Source organism: Castanea sativa, chromosome 5 (genome assembly GCF_040712315.1).
Source record: "Castanea sativa cultivar Marrone di Chiusa Pesio chromosome 5, ASM4071231v1".
In the NCBI taxonomy this organism is placed as follows: domain Eukaryota; kingdom Viridiplantae; phylum Streptophyta; class Magnoliopsida; order Fagales; family Fagaceae; genus Castanea; species Castanea sativa.
The window spans coordinates 11,675,712-11,685,896 of NC_134017.1; the positions used below are offsets into that span (position 1 = coordinate 11,675,712).

Here is a 10,185-nt window from a genome sequence, read left to right on the forward strand (position 1 = left end):
ATGTTGCTATTTGATAAGATTATAATTATGTGTTGTATAGTTTGCTGAAATAACATGTTGTCTTATTGCGTTCCTAGGAAATATTATCTTCATCTCATGAAATTTGTGTTGGATCCAAGGGCAAAAGAATCTTCCATGGAAGCACATGTTCATTCACATGGGTTGGTAATCAACAATATTCCCCATCTTGCACATACCTGCCCAAGGTCCCTCATGGTAATTATCTTCTCTCTCTCCCTTCGGGTACCAAGATGTTCCTTTATTACATGTACTTGATTCGTATGGCCTTTTGGGGAAGTATAATATTAAATTATGCATTTTACTAATTATTTGTGCCTAACATTATGGTGCCACATCTTCCAATTTTGTTTTTTTGGCAGATAATTTATTTTCTGAATTCCTCAATGTCTTTCACAATCTGTAGAGAAAGAAACATCATGCAACTTCAATGATATCAACGTAACTACCTTGGTGTTGGCGTGCGAGTGTATTCCTTTATCTCATCCCCCTTCCCCTATATATATATGTGTGTGTGTGTGTGTTTCTCAACAAAAAAAAAAAGCGTAATTATTGTTTCCTTTTCTTTTTTCCAAATTTGTGTAGTTGTTAAGTTGATGTTTAGTATTGTTATATACAACTTGATTCATATATATTATTTTTCTTGATTGATTTGATACATCCAAAAGGGAGACTTTCACAAAGGTAACATCTAAAAATGTTGTTATTTGCTTGATTTTCATTTAAGTTTTATGAAGTTTTAGCCACCACAAGAATTAACACTTGAAGCTCCGACAAAAAAAAAAAAAAAAAAAATCACTTTGATGATTGCAAAAAGATAAATGTCTAATGAAAGATACATGCACTTTACACGTCATGGTTCTTAGCTCAAGAGCTCTCCTATGTGAGTGAGTAGTTGTTATTATGTGATACTATTGCTACTTTTTTATTAATCTTAATTCAAATATCGTAACATACTCCAATGGATTAAAAATATATTAATTAGAGTAATCATTACTATGCGCAAATTGTAACTTTCTATACTTGATTTATGTAGAATTGTACAATTTCTATATATTTTCTAACAAAAATTTGCAATTGATTATAACTGTACAAAATTAGCTATTGCAATATTTCCAAGGCCATATAAGCTACAATTTTGTTCTTATAAAGATTTGAAGAAGGATGAAATTAGGTATGTTATACTAAATGATAAGTTAACTATCTTACTACACATCAGCTTGCTGGCATCTTCAAATAGGTATTTTGTTGTTCTTTTTCTCACTAATTGGTTTAGTTCTATACTTCCTCCTAATTTGTTTTTGTGCCCAACATTATCTTTTTGGTATCTAATGATGTATTATTATCCAATGGGATGGTTTCATAATAATTCTATGGTATTTTATTGAGCATTATACTTTGATGTCATACATATCTTTTTCTTTTCTTTTTCTTTTTCTTGATAATTCAATAGTTAGGGGAGAGGGTTTTAAATCCTGTATATCACCAATAGAAACACTAGGAGATTCTTATTAACCTAGAAAGCTCTTAGTGATGTCTATGCGCATCATAATGTATTTGCACATCGTGCGGGCACATCAGCTAGTTGCAATAACAAATGAAGTCTCAGGACTTGAGTTTGAGCCTCAAACAACTAGCTAGGTGTTAGTGCTCCTTATATCTCATCTCTATTCCAAACGGTTTAAAGAATAATAAGTGAGTTTCTCACGGACTGGGAGTATGAGATCTTGCCAGGGAGTGGGTACTATGGTCATGCTCAAGTAGGGAAGCCACACGAGGTCGTCCCCCTTTACTCATTTTTCGGTTACCAAAAAAAAGAAAAAGAAAAAAGAATATAGTTGTCATCATCTCTCGCTTTCAAGGTGTTTCGTTCAGTTGGGTCTCTAGAGCTGAGAACGGTGCAGCTCATTGTTTTGCAAAATGGTCTTTTGAATTATAATTTTGGGGGGTCCTTTGGTGTCGGTTGCTGCCCTCCCTGTTTAGAGGCTGCTTTGGTTAAGGAGTCTGTTCTGTGTAAACTAGTTTGTTGTTAATAAAGTCTTTTTTCTCATAAAAAAAATTAACTCACAAGTCACAATTGATAAATTAAATGAAAAACATAGTATTGAGTCTTGTTTATAATTTTTTTTAAATATATATTGGGGAAAGTGAGAACTCTAGATATTTTCATTGAAAATATTATAAAGTATTTTAAGGTTCAAGCAAGAGGATAAAACATTGCTCTTCAAGTATTGAATTTAAGTTAAGACTTAGGTATAAATTTTTTAGGTGCAATACGTTAGATTCTCCGATTAAATTCAAAGAAAGTTGTATTAAATTCAATTGTTTTATAAACGATAACCTTGTTTATGCTTTATTAGTCAATGCAATAATGTGTTGAATTTATTCCCTAATATAGTCAAAAGGAACTTTGTTGTCTTTGAAATAATTTCCAAAAGATGTGGTTGTGTTCAATAAGAAGACTTCAATCCTTTCACAGTTCTAATTGTTTGTTTAATGATTTCCCTTTCTACCCAAAAAAGCTTGAAGTACTAAATAAATTTTCATAAACGTTTTTTGTTCAATAAGAAGGCTTAAAGTACCTTAGACAGTTCCAATTATTTGGTTAAAGATTTCTCTTCCTACCCAAACAGAAAAAGAAAACGAAGAGTTGGAGATTTATATGGACTCATATATATGTTTTTAAATTTATTTATTGAACTTATAGACGTATTGAACTGGTCATGAATAACCTCATCCTCCACGTTTTATTAGAATGACTAATGAAAGGAAATGACACACAATCAGACAAAGAAATAAATGTGCCAAACATGAAAAAAAAAATGATGACGAGTGACTGGTTGAGCTTTGATGATTCTGACAGCATTAACTTGATGGGAATATGCTACGAGGAAGCTACGTGGGGGCACTTCTTATTCTTGACTTCATACATAATAAGTAGGCTGGTGCGCTACTAGAGGTGCCAAGTGAACCATAGAAGTTGTTCCAGCAATGATTTCCTTGGGGAGCTCACTTGGTACATGCAGTCTTCCTTCTCTGTGTGAATTTTTTTTTTTCCTTTACCCTTAATAACCATTAAGTAAGCATGTGTTGCAGTGAGTTGGGTTATAGAAGTTTTTTTTTCTTTATAAAAGATGGAAAAGTTGGGTTATAGATTTTATTCTTCTACAATTAAGTAAAGAATTTACGTTGTTCGCTGTAAGACATTACAGATTGATGCCAACCGCTAGTAGTTCCTAAGGTGTCATGATATCTATGAGATCTTGGATTCGAAACATCAGACTAACATCTTAGGGCCACCCTATGGGATACTTTCTTGTAATAACCTGATGCATATGAGATAAGGGGATTAGATACACTCGTGGGAATAATTAGAAAGATGAAGAGGTCTGGACATGCTCGTTTGTAAAAAAAAAAAAATGGTTGCCTATTATGGCATGTACAATAATTTTTCAAGCAATAAATGAGTTACCATTTTGAATATTCTTTTAAATTTTTTTCTTCAGTTGTTTGTTCTGTTGCTTTAAAATTTTATTTCTTCAATTGTTTGTTCTCTCTTGCTTTGTTATCAATGAATTGCAGTTAATGTGTTCTTGGCAAACTCATTATCTTTTACTTTTGCATCACTATTTTATTTGTTTTGATTTTTTCAACTTTCCTGTGTTTCTAGCATGAATCTTCGCTGTTCTTACGGTTTCCCTTTCGATATATATGCAGGGGGCATCTCATGGATTTGTGAAGAACTTTATTTGGGTTCTTACTGCCTTCAAAGAACAATTGTAGATGGAGTAAACCTATTCTTCCTATGTGCTTTCTACCTATTTTTGATCATGGCTATCATAGGAAAATGTTCTACAAGAAGTAGTAGAAAAGATTGGGTCTTGGTGGTAGTTTCACTGTGTTGTGCTCTCTGTAGCATTGGTTATTTTAGTGTGGGTTTATGGAATCTAATGGCCAAAAATGACGAATTCTATCATATGAGCTGGTTGGTTTACTTTGTTAGAGGAATGGTTTGGATCTCTTTTACAGTTTCCCTGCTTTCTCAATGGTCCAAATGGATCAGTCTTCTAAACTCTTTTTGGTGGGCCTTCTCTTTTGTATTGATTTCAATTCTGAATGTCCAAATTCTACTAAGAACACATAGCATTGAAATTTTGGACATAGTACCTTGGTCCATTAACTTTCTACTTTTCCTCTGTGCCCTTAGGAACCTAATTCACTTTGTTTCTCAACATAATCTAGAAAACAATCTATCTGAACCTCTATTAGCCAAAAAGGCTGAAAAAATACAAAGAATTAGACCAGGCTAGTTTTCTTGGAAAATTGACATTTTCTTGGATTAATAGTTTACTTAGCTTGGGCTACTCAAAACGATTGGCTCTTGAAGACATCCCCCCCGTAGTTCCTGAAGATGAAGCCAAATTTGCCTACAAAAAGTTTGCTCATGCATGGGATTCTCTTTTAAGGGAAACAAACTCGAACAACACTGGGAACTTGGTTCTTCGGGCCATTGCAAAAGTTTACCTGAAAGAGAATATATTCATTGGCATTTGTGCATTTCTTAGGACAATTGCTGTAGTAGTTTCTCCTCTAATACTCTATGCTTTTGTAAATTATGCAAAGGGCAATGAGAGGAACCTGGATGAAGGTCTCTCTATTGTGGGGTGTCTAGTTGTTACCAAGTTAGTTGAGTCTTTGTCTCAAAGGCACTGGTTCTTTGATTCAAGGAGGTCAGGAATGAGAATGAGATCAGCCTTAATGGTGGCAGTCTACCAAAAGCAGTTAAAGCTTTCTAGTTTAGGAAGGAGAAGGCACTCAACTGGGGAGATAGTGAATTATATTGCAGTTGATGCGTATAGAATGGGTGAATTTCCATGGTGGTTCCATTCATCATGGAGCTTTGTACTGCAACTTTTCCTAGCCATTGGCATTCTTTTATGGGTTGTGGGTCTTGGTGCACTTATAGGTCTAGTTCCTCTTCTCATATGTGGACTCCTTAACGTGCCTTACGCAAATATGCTACAGAAGTGTCAAACTCAGTTTATGATTGCCCAAGATGAAAGTTTGAGATCCACTTCCGAGATCCTAAACAGTATGAAGATCATAAAGTTGCAATCATGGGAAGACAAATTTAAGAATTTGATTGAATCCCTCCGTGAAAATGAGTTCAAATGGTTGGCTGAAACTCAGTTTGCAAAGGCTTATGGCACATTGTTGTATTGGATGTCTCCAACCATCATTTCTTCAGTGGTCTTCTTGGGATGTATTATTTTTGGAAGTGCCCCTCTAAATGCTAGCACCATCTTCACAGTTATTGCATCATTGAGGACTATGGGAGATCCTGTGAGAATGAAACCAGAAGCTCTTTCTTCTTTGGTCCAAGTGAAGGTATCTTTCAATCGTCTCAATGCTTTTCTGCTTGATGATGAGCTGAAAAATGATGAATTATTTAGAATCCCCTTTCAGAAGTCGGATAAGAGTGTAAAGATACAATCAGGCAATTTCAGTTGGTATCCTGAAATAATGATTCCAACTCTAAGAGATATGAACTTGGAAATAAGATGTGGGCAGAAAGTTTCTGTTTGTGGTCCAGTTGGGGCTGGGAAATCATCACTTCTCTATGCTGTACTAGGGGAGATACCAAAAATTTCGGGAACAGTGAGTAAAAAACTGACTGATTGCTTATAATTTTGCAACTGAATTTTTTGTCACTGATTTTGGTCTCTATTGCTCACTAACAGGTTAATGCATTTGGATCCATTGCCTATGTTTCTCAAACTTCTTGGATCCAAGGTGGGACTATTCGCGATAACATATTATATGGAAAGCCTATGGACAAGACTAAATATGAGAAGGTCATAAAAGCATGTGCTTTGGACAAGGACATCAATAATTTCAACCATGGTGATCTCACAGAAATAGGTCAGAGAGGGCTTAACATGAGTGGAGGACAGAAACAAAGGATTCAACTAGCTCGAGCTGTATATAACGATGCCGATATCTATCTCCTTGATGATCCATTTAGTGCAGTAGATGCTCACACAGCTGCAATTTTATTTAATGTAAAATAAACTTGCTTTAAGTTTCTTCATGCGTGTGAAATCTAGGAACAAGAAAGAATTTTCAGCTTTGATGTAGTTCACTTAACCAAGTAAAAATTTGAATTTGCAGGATTGTGTCATGGCTGCTCTTGAAACGAAAACTGTCATTCTAGTGACTCATCAAGTGGAGTTTCTCTCAGAAGTCGATAAAATTCTGGTAAGTATTTACCAAAAACTAAGTTCTAATAAATCAGCTTAATTTTAAATTTTGTATGCATAAATTTGTTACCCATATATATGTACTTTTCTTGTAAGTCAAAATTTTCTGTTTCTTAACTTTATAGGTTATGAAGGATGGACAAATTACCCAATCAGGAAGCTATGAGGAGCTCTTGACAGCTGGGACAGCATTTGAACAGCTTGTGAATGCTCATAGAGATGTAATAACAGGACTGGGTCCTTCAAATGATGAAACTCAAGAAGAAACTCAGAAGTTAGATACGGTTCAGCCAGAGATGTCTCAAGGGTCTAGCTTCACTAAGGAAAACAGTGAGGGGGAGATTGCTGTGAATGGTCTACCAGGAGTACAGCTAACAGAAGAAGAAGAAACAGAGATTAATGATGTTGGATGGAAGCCATTCTGGGATTATATCATTGTCTCAAAAGGATTGTCTCAAGATTCTTCGAGATAGTAACTCAGTCTGGTTTTGTTGCTCTTCAGGTGGCTGCAACTTACTGGCTAGCTCTGGGGATTCAAATTCTTAATATCACTAGTGGCATTTTGATTGGAGTCTACACTGCAATTTCAACACTCAGCGCTGTCTTTGTCTACCTAAGGTCTTTCTTTGCAGCCCATCTTGGATTAAAAGCTTCCAGAGCTTTTTTTACCGGATTTACCAATGCTGTCTTTAAAGCTCCCATGTTATTCTTCGACTCAACCCCTGTTGGGCGGATTTTGACCCGAGTAAGATTATTTATTTCCCGACCATAAAAAAAAAATAAAACTATACTGTATTTTGTATCCTTGAAAGGGTATTATTTATTCAGAGCCAGTTCTCATTTTGCACTTTCAGCTTTTTGTTTCTCGTGCAGGCTTCATCAGATTTGAGTATTTTGGATTTCGACATACCTTTTTCCACTATATTTGTAGAGGCAGCAACTATTGAACTTCTGACTACAATAGGGATTATGGCTTCTGTCACATGGGAAGTTCTTATTGTAGCCATTCTTGCTATGGTAGCTGCAAAATATGTTCAGGTAGATCTAATGATTCATATTTAGTCTTGATTTCTTTAACCTCTTTCATCAATAACGGAATGACAAAGCTCTCCCTTTTGCTTTTGCTCAAAGGGGTATTATCAACCCTCTGCGAGGGAACTAATAAGGATAAATGGAACTACAAAAGCACCGGTTATAAATTATGCAGCTGAGACTTCACTTGGAGTAGTCACAATTAGAGCTTTTAACATGGCGGACAAGTTTTTTGAGAACTATCTAAAGCTCATTGATACTGATGCTCGGCTTTTCTTCTATTCAAATGCAGCCATGGAGTGGTTAGTTTTAAGGATAGAAGTACTTCAGAATTTGACCCTCTTCACTGCAGCTTTTCTTCTTGTGTTGCTTCCCAAAAGTTTTATAGCTCCAGGTTCATAACTACATTAGAACTGTCCATTTTTATAACTCAATAGTTCCTCCTTTCTTGGGTGGTTTGCAGGACTTGTGGGACTCTCTCTTTCTTATGCTCTATAACTAACAGGGACCCAAATTTTTTTCACTCGATGGTATTGCTACTTATCAAACTACCTCATCTCAGTTGAACGGATCAAACAATTCATGCACATACCATCAGAGCCTCCTGCTATTGTGGAGGACAACAGGCCACCATCTTCATGGCCTTCAATAGGTAGGATAGAGTTGCAAGCTTTGAAGGTAAGGAAGCATGTCAGACATAAGTTTCTTAATGTTCTTCACACGGCTACCTCCATCATTTTGACTTGTGACTGATGAAATTGACTGCAACTATTCATTCCTTTGGTCGGTTTTCAGATAAGATATCGTCCAAATGCTCCATTAGTTCTCAAGGAAATCACTTGCACTTTCGAAGAAGGGACTAAAGTAGGAGTTGTGGGAAGAACAGGAAGTGGAAAAACTACACTAATTAGTGCTTTATTTCGTTTGGTAGAGCCTGCAGGTGGTAAAATTCTTGTAGATGGGCTTGACATATGCTCCATTGGTTTGAAGGATTTAAGGATGAAACTCAGCATCATCCCTCAAGAGCCAACTCTTTTCAAGGGTAGTGTGCGAACAAACTTGGATCCTCTAGGTCTTTACTCAGATGATAAAATATGGAAGGTAAGCCTACTGATTCTCATCTTGAACAAATTCTTCTGTATTGTTTTGTCTTCTTTTCTTTTCAAGTTTGTAGCAACCCAACTTGTTTTGTCTTCTTTTCTTTGCAAGTTTGGAGCAACCCAACTAACATTTTCATTTATAGGCTCTTGAGAAGTGTCAGCTTAAGGCAACAATCAGTAGCCTACCCAATCTGCTAGACTCTTCAGGTCAGTTTAGGATTCCTTTTATAACTAACTATAAGAATTAAACATGCCAATTTCTCTAAAATGATTTTAAAGCAATATGGATAATAATATTCATTAACTCTGGTATATTCAACAGTGAGTGATGAAGGAGAAAATTGGAGTGCCAGGCAACGCCAACTCTTCTGCCTTGGTAGAGTCCTTCTTAAAAGGAATAAAATTCTAGTTCTTGATGAAGCTACTGCTTCCATTGATTCTGCAACAGATGCCATTCTACAAAGAATTATCAGGCAGGAATTCTCAGAATGCACGGTGATAACAGTAGCTCATAGAGTTCCTACTGTTATTGATAGTGATATGGTCATGGTCCTCTCTTATGGTATGTTTTTTTACTTTCCAACTTTCTTTTTATACATACAGATGGAATCCAATTCAATTTTTCCCCTTTCCTTTTTCTTTTGGCCATGTAGATAAATATGTATATAAACAAGATTCTTGAGAAACAGTTAAAATGGTTAAATAAATGCAAGGGGAAGCATAATTTTAGATTATGTATAAACATGATGGCAATTGTATCTGAGAACTATCTTATAAAATGCTAAAATAATTGCTTAGCTTAAGGGCTTTCTTGGCAATTTATGGGTTTTTGTGTGATTCAGTAACGGATTAAAGCTAATAATGTGGTTGGATGAGCAAATTTTCAATGGTTTTTTTTACTTAAAAGAATAAGATAGGTAAATTAAGTTGTATCTAGAAAGAGTGAGGTTTTAAAGAACTGTAGATAAGTCAATAAATTGAAAAATAAGCTTATCATAAGTGGAAATATACTGAATGAAAAAAAAATTACAATAAGATCAATTGTAAGTACCTAGGGATATATGTGAAAGCTAGTTTTGAGTCCAAAATGCCCAAGAGTCTCCATCAAAACTGGTTCACAAAGTTGTATTGATCTTGAGGCAGCTTATGCTAATCTGAGTTGGTTTGGTCTTGCAGGGAAACTTATAGAATATGATAAGCCTTCGAAGCTTCTTGAGACTAACTCCTCCTTTGCTAAGCTTGTAGCTGAATATTGGTCCAGCTGCAGGAGGAACTCCTACCAGGATTTCAACAAATATCAATAATAATGTAGATAATGATAAATAAAGCACACATTTAGCATGAAAATGAGAGATTTTTATGTGACTTTATAACACACTAAGGTGATTACATGTAATACATGTTATCCTAAGGTGCCATCACAAAATAGGACTCTTTGAAAGTATTGGAATATTTGATTAGCATGTAGAATCCTGGGCTGTCTTGTATTTTCTAAGTGGATTTGCCTATGGGCTATGGGAAAATATGCAATGCCATATTTTACCATCTGGGTACCATCGTTTTTGTTTATAGGTGTGCGAGTATTGAAGTGTGTTTCACCTTACTACCAACATACTCTTTTACAGAAATATTTTTCTTCTTGTCCATTGAAGGTTCATTATGCCTATGAACTATACAAAGGAAGGTAAAATGATTTGACACTTCTGATCAACATTGAAAAACACATTTGAAGGAAAAAAAGAGAGGAGGAAAGGCAACTCCACTATTCTACTCAA

General features: G+C 35.4%; 1 pseudogene; it reads left to right on the top strand.

Annotated features, from left to right (window-relative positions):
* Window positions 1–2,881: 2,881 nt before the first annotated feature.
* LOC142633829 (ABC transporter C family member 8-like) lies at window positions 2,882–9,966 on the top strand (annotated as a pseudogene).
* The last annotated feature ends 219 nt before the right edge of the window (window positions 9,967–10,185 follow it).